General features: G+C 37.2%; 1 long non-coding RNA gene across 1 annotated transcript; it reads left to right on the top strand.

The window, feature by feature from the left end:
• The first annotated feature begins 1,933 nt into the window (after positions 1-1,933).
• On the top strand, positions 1,934-6,656 carry LOC140236678 (uncharacterized). The gene is made up of 5 exons (XR_011901778.1): positions 1,934-2,341; positions 3,588-3,852; positions 4,304-4,448; positions 5,195-5,286; positions 5,945-6,656. It is a non-coding gene; the product is annotated as an uncharacterized lncRNA (long non-coding RNA).
• The last annotated feature ends 4,676 nt before the right edge of the window (positions 6,657-11,332 follow it).

The following is an 11,332-nucleotide window of genomic DNA, read 5'->3' as shown; positions in this document are numbered from 1 at the left end:
ATTACTGATTTTACCACAATTGCCAACTCATTTAATGATTACTTTATAAATATTGGTCCTAGTTTAGCATCTAATATGAATTCATGTAATACACATTTTACTGATTATTTACCCAATTCTTGTGAAAATTCATTATTTCTCACGCCTACCAATGATCATGAAATAATCAATGTTGTCCAGAATCTGAAAACAATTAAATCGAGTGGGCATGATGGTCTTAGTGTTCATTTATTGAAACAAATAATTTTTTTTTTCATTGCAAACCCCCTAACTCACGTATTTAATATGTCTCTTTCAACAGGCATTTTTCCGATCTCATTCAAACATGCAAAAGTTATTCCTATTCATAAAAAAAGATGACTCTAAATTAATGAGCAATTATAGACCAATTTCATTATTACCAAGTATATCCAAAGTTCTTGAAAAAATTGTGTATAAAAGGTTACATCAGTTTTTACAAACCAATAATTTATTGATACCAAATCAATTTGGATTTAGAAGTGGATATTCTACTGATTATGCAATCGCTCACATGTGTGATAAAATAACTGAAGCTTTTGCTGATAAGAAGCATGTTATAGGTATATACATGGATTTGTCGAAAGCATTCGACACCATCGACCATGAAGTATTGAATTTACGTATGGAGTCCGAGGTCACGCTCTGCTCTGGTTTATAAATTATTTGCAAAACCGTCAACAGTATGTTAGTTTTCAGTCTTATGAATCACAGAAACTTGATATTAAATGTGGGGTACCTCAAGGCTCCATTTTAGGGCCTCTGTTGTTTAACATTTATATAAATGATATTATAAGTTCTTCTCCATCTCTGAATTTTATACTTTTTGCTGATGATACATCTATTATTACATCAGATTATGATATAGGGACCTTTGTTAATCGTTTGAACACTGAATTATTGATTATATTGAATTGGTTTAAATCAAACAAGTTATCTTTGAATGTTAACAAGACAAATTTTGTTCATTTTAGAAAACACTACTCACAGGATTTTAATATCAATATATCAATTGATGGGTTTTCTCTTTGCGAGAAACAGGTTATTATATTTTTAGGCATTACAATCGATTCTCATTTGACATGGAACGAACATATATCCTGTCTACAAAGGACCCTGTCAAGAAATATTGGCGTACTCTGGAAGTTGAAAGATCTCCTATCAGAACGATCCCTGATTATTTTATATAATTCTTTAATTTTGCCTCATATATTGTATTCAAATATTGTATGGGGAAATTGTAGTATTACTAAACTGAATTCATTGTATTTACTCCAAAAGCGTGCTATTCGCATTATTACTAATTCAACATATTTATCTCATACAGATCCTTTATTTCATTGTTTGCATACTTTGAAGCTTCAGGACATCCACATTTTACAAACAGGTATATTCATGTACAAGTACGCAACAAATCAACTTCCCTCTTTATTTCATGATATTTTTCACTTAAATTCGAATATACACACATATCCAACTCGCCGTTCGACAGACTTTCACCTTGTAAACCCCAAAACTGTCTTAGCTCAGAAATCAATTAGACATTACGGTCCCGATGTTTGGAATAACCTACCTGATCAATTAAAGCAGTGTACTTCACTTTTTTCCTTTAAAGCTCATTTAAAAATGTATTTATTATTGAAATATGTTTCCAGTTAGTAGTCTATGATCAATGTATTTTTTTTCTTAAGTCTCAGTCAGCCCTGATCCATGCAAAATGTTTTTTTTTTTGTTTTTTTTTTCGATTTTTTCCATTCCCTCCCGTTCCCTTCTTTGATAATGATATTGCATACATTCAGTAAAGCCCATACCTTACTCTCTAAAAAATTTCGAGTGAATAATTCACTCCTCGGAAGGAGTGAATAAAATTTCACTCAATTAAGAGTGACTTTCACTCGTTGTCGAGTGAATTTCACTCTTGTAACGAGTGAAATTTGTGTGAAACCCATTCGCCGAGTGAATTCCGAGTGAAAATTAAGCCGAGTGAATTCCGAGTGAATACATAATTAAACGCATTTGGCTAGGCCAATAGAAATTGAGAATTCCCCTGTCATGTGTTTACTCTAAGCCAATCACTAGCCGCAATTTCCCCTGGCTTGGGCGCGGGCAGGTTTACCTGACGCAGCGACGCGTCGCCTAGCTGTGCGTGGACTGTGTGCAATTGCGTGCTGTGTGCTAGCTGTGCGTGTATTATGCATAGGATCACAGATTTACGTGCGTGTAAGTGCAATCGTGAGAATCTGAGCCTGGATGTCGTGATGGACGTGAGGAAATGTCTGTCTTCAAATTGAGTGGGGCGGAGATATTATTCACATTTTTGAAGGTAAGCAAACCATAGATCGATAACTTATTGAGTTATTTTCAGCATTACGGGCTAGTCTAACGTTATACCTCTCCGTAAACGACCATCATAAGTAAGTTACCTTTAGGGTTCTATACGAATAACCCCGAGCCGCCCGTGGCACAGTTAGCTATGGGGCTGGTCATACCATAGAACACATAATACGAACAGCTAGAGGCCGAAACTCAACTGGTACACACTAGGACTGGTGTTGGGATCTAATAATACGTTGAGTCTTTAGACTTTAGTTTAATTGTACACGTTGGGATCTAGGGCTTGAACTATTCAAAAAAAAAAAAAAATGAGTGATGAATGAAACGGTGGTCGTTAGCCATTATGCCGAATTGACATTCGTATTAAAGCATAATATCATCACATAGACCTATACACAGCCCAGTCGCTGTACGTAGGTACGTCTTAATGTACGACTGGGCTGTGTATAGTTAATCATCACACAGAGATTACTGTGGTCGAGTGTAGAGATCGAACTTTAACTGTTACTAAGCTGTGCTAATCAAAGCAATAGATTTAAGAAGCGCCTAGCGCCAGACACGTACTCTAGGCACCCCTACATTGCTATTGTTGAGTTGACAGCCGAATCACTGACACTGGTCTGTGTTGCCAGATGAGATGGTGATCTCGATCAGGACGGTAAAGAATGGTGAAATTTGGTGATTTATGATTATTGTTCATTATATACACTGTATGTAGTAAAAAGGACTTTTATTTGCCGCTACATTCGAGCATCCAAACAGCTGGGAGAATACCACGTACACTAGCTCCCACGTCATGTGTCGTAATCACCTACTAGCGTTACTGTAACCTTGGTTACTAGGTAAGAAGTATGATGCGTGTTCTGTTCGTGTTAAGTGTTGGTCCACTGTGACATCACACTTCTAGCTGAAGATCAGCGTGCTCACACATCATGGAGATCGATCCCCCTTGTAGCAGACAATGACTGGTACTATTTTCAACATTGTTTTTTTATGAAAGTTACAGGTGACCTTATGTACCGGTATTGAAATTTGGCAGAGATCATCTTTGGGTCTTTAATTCTAACATTAAATATGCTGATGTAGCTAAAAAAGTAATTAGGCCTACCCCGTACTAGCTTTTGTATTGGTGCTCACTTAGTATTTGTGTGGACAAAACAACTGCATAATTATTGTCTTGTGGAAATGAGTTCTAAATCCATTTCTGAACCTTGTGTTTTCATACTTTCCTCCAGATAGAGACGTAGACATGACAGCTCTTTGGGAGTGATGGTGATTTAAAGGAACTCGGTGTAGGGGTCATCATTTGGAGAACAAAGACAGATATTGATAGCTGTACAGTCTCTGTCACACGAAGAGGGTGCAGATCACCAGATTGCAAAGTACCAGATGTGGTCAACGACTAGCCATTGAATTCAGGGTTGACGAATGCTGGAAACACCGGGCCAACATCAGCGAAGGAGCCTGTGAGATATGGACTTCCATTGCACTAACCCTGCTGTAAGCTATTCTGTTGTTTTCCACTATGATTAATGAAGGGAGACTAGTTTGAAATTGATTTATATTTATTTTACATTCTAGAGTCTTAGTAATTACATAAGAGGCTACATTAAGAGACTGAATGCTTGGTTGGTTTTATTTTGTTTGAAGAAATGATTTTCAAGATATTTCATGGAGCAGTTTTGGAGCTGTCCTTCCCTCTGAAAATGAATGTCTTGACAAGTTAGTACTTGTATTTAAGAAAAATGTGTACCGTGTACTTGCCGTATCGACAGAAGTGAAAACCATGTTATGGTCAGTCTTGAGTTGTGTAAGTAGAGCTGTTGCTTATGTCAAATATGTATGTTAAATGATTTTGCTCTTCAAGTTTATAATGTAAACTGGAGGAACCTACTATCCTCATGCCATTTGTATTATTCATAAAGCCATTAAATTTTACTTATTTGCCCAGGAATTCAACACACACATCACTTCAAGGGGGAAGAGATACTTCAAAAGCTGAGGGAAGGAGTTCTGACTGTTCCGAGGAGACATCTGCACACCCAGATCATTGCAGCATATTTGTTGTTGCAAATGGAAGCAGAAAACTGTACAGCGTAAGTTCAATTACTTAAAATATTATTATTATTCATATATTATATTATTGGTCTGGAATACCAGTTTCCCATTGTCATGTCTTGTACTACATTTCCATCCAATATATAACCATGTAATTTGCCTGTTCATTTTTTTTTTTTTTTGGTCTTCTCAAGTATAGAGAAAAGCAGACTAAAATTTGCCCCCCCCCCCCCAGAAAAAAAAAAAGAAGAAAGAAAGTAGAAGGGACCGGTAAGTATAACATTGTTAATGAAGTGATGGTTATAGATTTAAAAATAAAGACTGGTATACTTGTATGAGACATGTAAACAGAGTGTACGTACAAGACTCCACGCTGACTTATTTTCTTGGTAGCCCCATCGGGCCACATGTATATTGATTTCATAATAGTCCTAATACTTATGATTTAATCATCACAATGATTAATAAAAAAGTGGGAGTTGATGTGCCATGAAGTTCAATGGATAATCACATCTTGTATAAATTTTTTCTACTAACTGTGCATATTCACACTTAACCTATCTGCATGAAATTTTCACATGTATTAACTGATATCTGGCTCAAGTAGCAATAAATGTACTTGAAACAGTGGTACTGAATAGCAATAGAAATTAATGCCAAGAAAAAAAACCCGTAAAAATAGTTCAGCCCCTTAAAAGATTAAAATGAGGGCCAAATTTTTTATGTTATATATTTGCGTCCTAGAATATGATTAACATTCTTCTTGCTTTCTTTTTACATTCAGATACCAAGTAGTGAGCAAAGGATGTTGTAGCCGAGGCTGTTGCGATGCAGTACCCCACTTTGTGAGACACCACACAAGGTGCAAAAGGACATGTAAGTTTATACTCGTAAGTTTATGTGATCTACAACTTTTTTTAGCCCTCTTTAGCAGAAAGCTAAAGTGACATACCTTGTAACATGGTATCTTATTCATCTAGCTTGCAAAAACTTCAAAATTTTCAACTTTTCTCAAGAGCTAGTGGACAGAATTAAGCAACCAAACGAGGAGTTGATCATCCTTGTTTAGTTAGGGGGCAAGGACCCAAAGTTTTTCAGGCTATGGGCATGACCCCCCCCCCCCCCCCCCAAAAAAAAAAAAAAAAAAAAAAAATGGCCTTTACAGGGAAATTGCATCAATTTCTTAATTAACTTATTGTGCAAATATACAGGCAATGTGGGGACTTTTTATAATCTTTGATGTACCTTCTCATAGATGTCTAATAAAGTTGTGTGCAGATTGGCCTGATTCCATGACTTAGGTTCGATATTAAACGTTAACTTCAACGTAATGTAACTTAAGTTCCAACATGCCAGTTGCGCCGTTCATTTATAATAAACCTATTCTCGTTTTCTTCCATAAGAATGCCACTACATGTATTTCTACTGCTATCAGATCTTCATCAGTTATAGTCAACTCTGTGCCAAAGTCAAATTTGTTGAGACTCAAGAAAAAGCTTTGACTTACAATGCATTGTTATACTTTGTATTTCAGGAGTATACCTGTATGGCAAGGATCATGGATTCATTGAGTATCGTTTTAAGACCCTGAGGAGCTATGACACCACTCATCACCTCAGGCAGAGAGAGAGAGAGTAGTTGCCGCTCCCACCAAGCACCTGACCGAGCACCATTCCATCGTTAGATTAGAAGCCCAATGAGAAGAGACAGCTACCATCGGTGTATAGGTCTAAATACCCTTGCTTTTTCCTCTTTTGAGATACAGTATATGCTCCTCTGACGTTGGAACTTACATTCTTGTTGAAGAGTCGGCCTCATCAGGCTCAGCGGTAGTTTAGCATGAAGCTGTTACCAGGATGTACTGCAGCACTTCAACATTAAAAGTAGAACAGGGCTCGCCGATGAAAAGAGTTTGTTGCATAGAATGTGTGATTGTTAATGCTTTAAATTGTTGATTGTTGTATATACTAGTAACTGAAAATAGTTTTGACTTATATAGTCAAGAAAAGATCTCCTCTTCATGGCCACATGTTAATCAATACATTCATCTGTAAGGTGTTCCAAGCATATGAAAGAATGTTTGGCCACACACAGCTTGGCATTCCGCATGATACGAATCTGGCTGCGCTCATGATTAAGCACCCCCTTCTCTCCAGGCAATTCTTTAATAAAACCTTTTTATGGTCTAATATTCAAGAGAGAAAACTGTTGACAGACACTCGTATGTATTTTTTTTTCTTTCCGTCATTTTTTTTTTTTTTTGGGGGGGGGGGGAATGCTACAAATAGCAGCTAAATAGTAGGATCTTCCAATGGTCATCCATGCTCTTGGGATGAAGATTATGTCTCCATGTTGTGATTAAGTTACCACATACATTTGTCACCCCTTTGATTAACAGTGATGCAGTACAATATGCATGTGCTCAAATTTATTGCATCCATCTTCTTTGGAGTAGAGGGAAAAATCTTTTTAAAAAAATAAAACAAAATTGATGGGAATCATTGATCCCTACACACTAAGAAAACATGATTCATTCTTGCACCTTTTAAGGGTGCAAAGTGATGTCACACTGGTGGCTCCCTATGGGTGTTATCTTGCACCCTCGAGAAATGGGTGCAAAAGTGGTACCTTGCGCAAGGGTATAACCTTGCAACCTGTGGGTGCACCTTTGCACCGCCAAAGAAGGTGCAAAATTGCACCCTTTATTGAGGGTGCGAAGTGGTTCCCTTGGGTGCATATTTCCATCCACACTAAGTGGTGCTAAGTTGCACCCTCTTCTTGAGGGTGCATCTTTCCACCCACACTAATTGGTGCTGAGATGCACCTTTCTTGAGGGTGCGATCTTTCTCCCTTTAATTTTCGACGCAACTTTGCACCCTCTCTTGCCTCTACTTTTGGTGCAACTTTACACCTTTCGTGAGGGTGCAAAGAAGCACCCTAAGTTCCAAGATTGTAGCCTCTTTTGAGGGTGCGATTTTGTGCCATATATATAGGTATAATGTTGCACCTATGTGGTGCTTATTTGATCCATGACTGCAGCAAAATTGCTTCTTTAAAGGAGCCAGTCAGTGTCACTGTCTACGCCTTTAGAGGCGCAATGTTGCCCAGTATAACCTCAAGTGAACCTTGAGATTACTGGGCAATATTGCGTCTCTAGAGGAACAGGCAGTGACACTGATTGGCTCCTTTAAAGAAGCAATTTTGCAGCAGTTATGGATGAAATAAGCACCACATATTTGCAACATTATACCTATAAGGTAAATATACTTAATATACATAACAAGGTACAATTTGGTTACTGAACTACTTTAAACCTTGAATAGTGCGAACTAATGCAAGCCTGTTTGCTCAGTATATCAAACTTATGCTGTTGTTGCACTCTGCAAAGTAAATAAGATTGGTGTAATTTGGATCCTGTGAATCATGAAATGTGTGCGTGGAATTTGTGAGTTTTGAAATGTTAATGTAGAAGTTAACTTATAGTTGTGTTTGAATGACATACTAAAACCAAATATCTACCCAATTACCTTTCCAATGAGGTGAGCACTATCACTATCTATCAAACAAACCCTCTAAGCAAGAGCATACATCTGCATGAAGGAAGAGGTAAAAATATGATATACATTTGTCTGGATACGTTTTATTCAAAACGTACTTGAATACGTACTTATTCACATAATCTATAAGAATAAGATATGCTTTTTGCCAGTACACAAAGCCTCAAAAAACAAAAGCATGCTACGTACATTTCTAAAGTATGCACCATATCTAAAAAAAAAAAAAAAAATGTAAGAGGATTTAACAAGTTGTTTGTATGCATTCAAACGAATAGGCCTGCATATTTCCATGCGTACAATATTCATGTAACAGTGACGTCATCATGAATCATCAAAAAGATATGTTTCCAGCATAGACATGAATTTATCTAAAATTTAAAACATGTCTTACAATTAGGAGTTTGTTTTATAATGACGACGCCAATTGTCTTAAAGTCCTTATCACGACATGTCTTGGGGTTCACATTTATTTAAAACATGAGATTCTTGGCACTTAGATTACGACTACAATTCATTATGGTTTAGATACTTAACTGACATACGCATACCATATTCAGGTATACGGGCATTTCGATGAAAACATCTAAATACAAGGTATAATTATAATATGAAAATCAAACTTGATACCAGCCCTTATGGGCTACCAATGGAGACTAGGCAGAATCGCAGTTATCATGGTTATGTATTCAGATTTTGTTTTGGGTGATCAATTCGAGTCCCTCGAGCTGAGATTCCGGAACTGCAATGAGCAAATCATCATAATGACTAACAAAGTGACTGAGAATAATACATGCACCAGTTTCTGTTTCGTTGTTCTATACATAGAAAGTTGTTACGTTTTCCAATCCTCTGTAGGCACACAGGGATTTGCAGATCACCTTTGGCTATAACGCCATGGTCGCGTGCAAAATGATTGCAGCTTATCTAACTTGTAGTTTCCGAATAGGGGACTACCGTGCTTATACATATTAATCGGATGATAGACCCCGTCAAAGAGTAAATTGCGGATATCGTATACCATTGTCAAATCCACTTTTTGTTCTGTACACAGTTTCACTGGACTCTTATGAACCACTGAAGCATTACCAAATCATGGAGTATAAGAATAATCTTAAGTCATTTCCTTGAAACGGCTATGAGCGGGAACAGTTTGGCATCATACATGACTAAATGCATGTATTATACAAAGTTTCAGGACACTTTGAACCGTGTCCCCCCCCCCCCTCCCCCCCCTCCCCCCCCCAAAAAAAAAAAACACAAAACAAAACAAAGCAAAACAACAACAACGAGTGAAATGTTGTATACCCTAGGCCCATTAGTGTATGATCTTTGTCCTTTGAATACATTGCCCATATTTTTCAACGAATAGGCATCTGGATGCAACGTAGGTATATATAAAATGATTTTTTTTAAAGGAAAATATATTTAACCACTTCAGATATAACTATGGAACAAATAGCATAATATTGACACGTTCCCTTATTCCTAAATGACTTGACAGAAAACTTTCCTCACCGAAATCATTCTGTCGTTATTCAAGTACAAGACATTGGTGATTATATACCTAGTTCGATTAAAGGTATACATGGAGTCATTGCAAAAGTATCTAATGAATAGCATGCTTCAGAACTACATCATTGTCATTTATTCTATGACGCTAATAATAAAGTAATTGTTCCGCCATACTGCCTGGCAGGTTGTAGTCCTCCTACGACGTTTGTTCAGCAAATAAGGCACAAAATAAAATTTTGCGAATTTTACACGCTGTTGCCAAAGTATCTAATCTTCTTTACCACTATTCTCAGACATAAGGTATGCTGATGCTGTATGAATTAGAAACGGAAGCTTCACAAATATTCACCATCTAACAAGGTAGAAGCGAAGTGAGGTCTTGCCCACATATCGAATTTGTGATTACACTGATTTTCAAATGTAAGCTCATTGACCTTTTGACTGTTGACGGAGTCGGACTTCACCAATATCAACACTTGACAGCCATCTTTAGATGTTCTGGGGAGTGAATTTGGTGGTCATATAGCTCAAAAGTGTGGAAAGTTACTAAAAGAACACCACGATACTATGTCGACAGTGCTTACAAGGTGAGATGCAAAGAAAGAGCACGAAATGACATTGTAGAATTTGACAATGACCTACAATATTTGACCTTGAACGCTGGCACCCACAAGGTGGTAGAAGTAACTTCATCCAATCGTATATACATATGCAAAGTTTCATTTGGATACCTCAAACAGTACTTAAAGGGGAATGAAACCCAAATGTACCCGTGGATTGGAGCAATATCATAAGAACACATATGTGAACATGGAAAATCGTATGATCAGTGGAAGTTATGCATTTTTTAAAGTTTCAGTGTCACTTTCATGTATGGAAACGTATAGGCCTATAAAGAAAATATCAAGGGAATTCCATAAAATCTGATTCTAAATGAAAAGTACAAATTGCCTCCACTTATTTGTCGTTGCCATAATGTTAAGGGTAATATTACCCCCACCCCCTTCTGGAAGAAGTTAATCAAGTGCTCCTTTTGTAATGCTAGAAACGTGAAACTATGCCTATTTTCTTTACATTTCTTTATATAATTTTCCATGGTTGACGTCAAAGATGTAGCTTTCTCATCTCGTAATGGCGGCACTGAAACTCTAAATATATGTGTATATATAGCTCTTCGACGGATTTTCCGATATTCCTCAATTTGTGACGATGTGTTCAACTGCTCAAGTAATCTCCCTGCATTAACTTGTCCACTTGTACTTTTCGTTTCATTTCCCTTCGTGATACAACGTTGCCATAATCGATAACAGACTGATGTACGAACGGAGGGACAAGCTGAACAACATCATTTCTCTGGTGACAATTCCTTGTAAAAGTATACACCATGAAAACTTTAGGCTGGTAAACTATATCAAGACAATTATTGAACAATATTGTTAATGAAATGCAGTAGGTTTTTCTTCGTGATAGTTGCCTGTTCAGATCAAGGCTTGCAATGTACTGCTGAAGTATGCATCGGGTGTTTCTGCCTTGTCTGGGATACTGAAAGCCACAGAGCACAGAAGGCCGGAAACATTGTAGCGAAGGAAGACACGATTGTATACAGGAATACGGGCAGATTTCACAACCATCCAGCCAAATAGTGCGCAGCATTCACAGTGAAGATTGTGGGATTTAGTCCTGCCAGGTTCTGAAAGAGATTTTGGCATGAATAAATAATGACTGAATAAAATTTCGAAGGAAATAGGTCGTTTACACTATAGGCGGTTTTGTTGCTTACATAAACTAACAGGTTGCAACTATGATCATTGACCAGAAAATGGAAAATTAAATTGATTGCATAGATCTACTTC

This window comes from Diadema setosum, chromosome 13 (genome assembly GCF_964275005.1).
Source record: "Diadema setosum chromosome 13, eeDiaSeto1, whole genome shotgun sequence".
NCBI classification, from domain to species: domain Eukaryota; kingdom Metazoa; phylum Echinodermata; class Echinoidea; order Diadematoida; family Diadematidae; genus Diadema; species Diadema setosum.
This window is presented reverse-complemented; position numbering and strand designations above follow the sequence as displayed.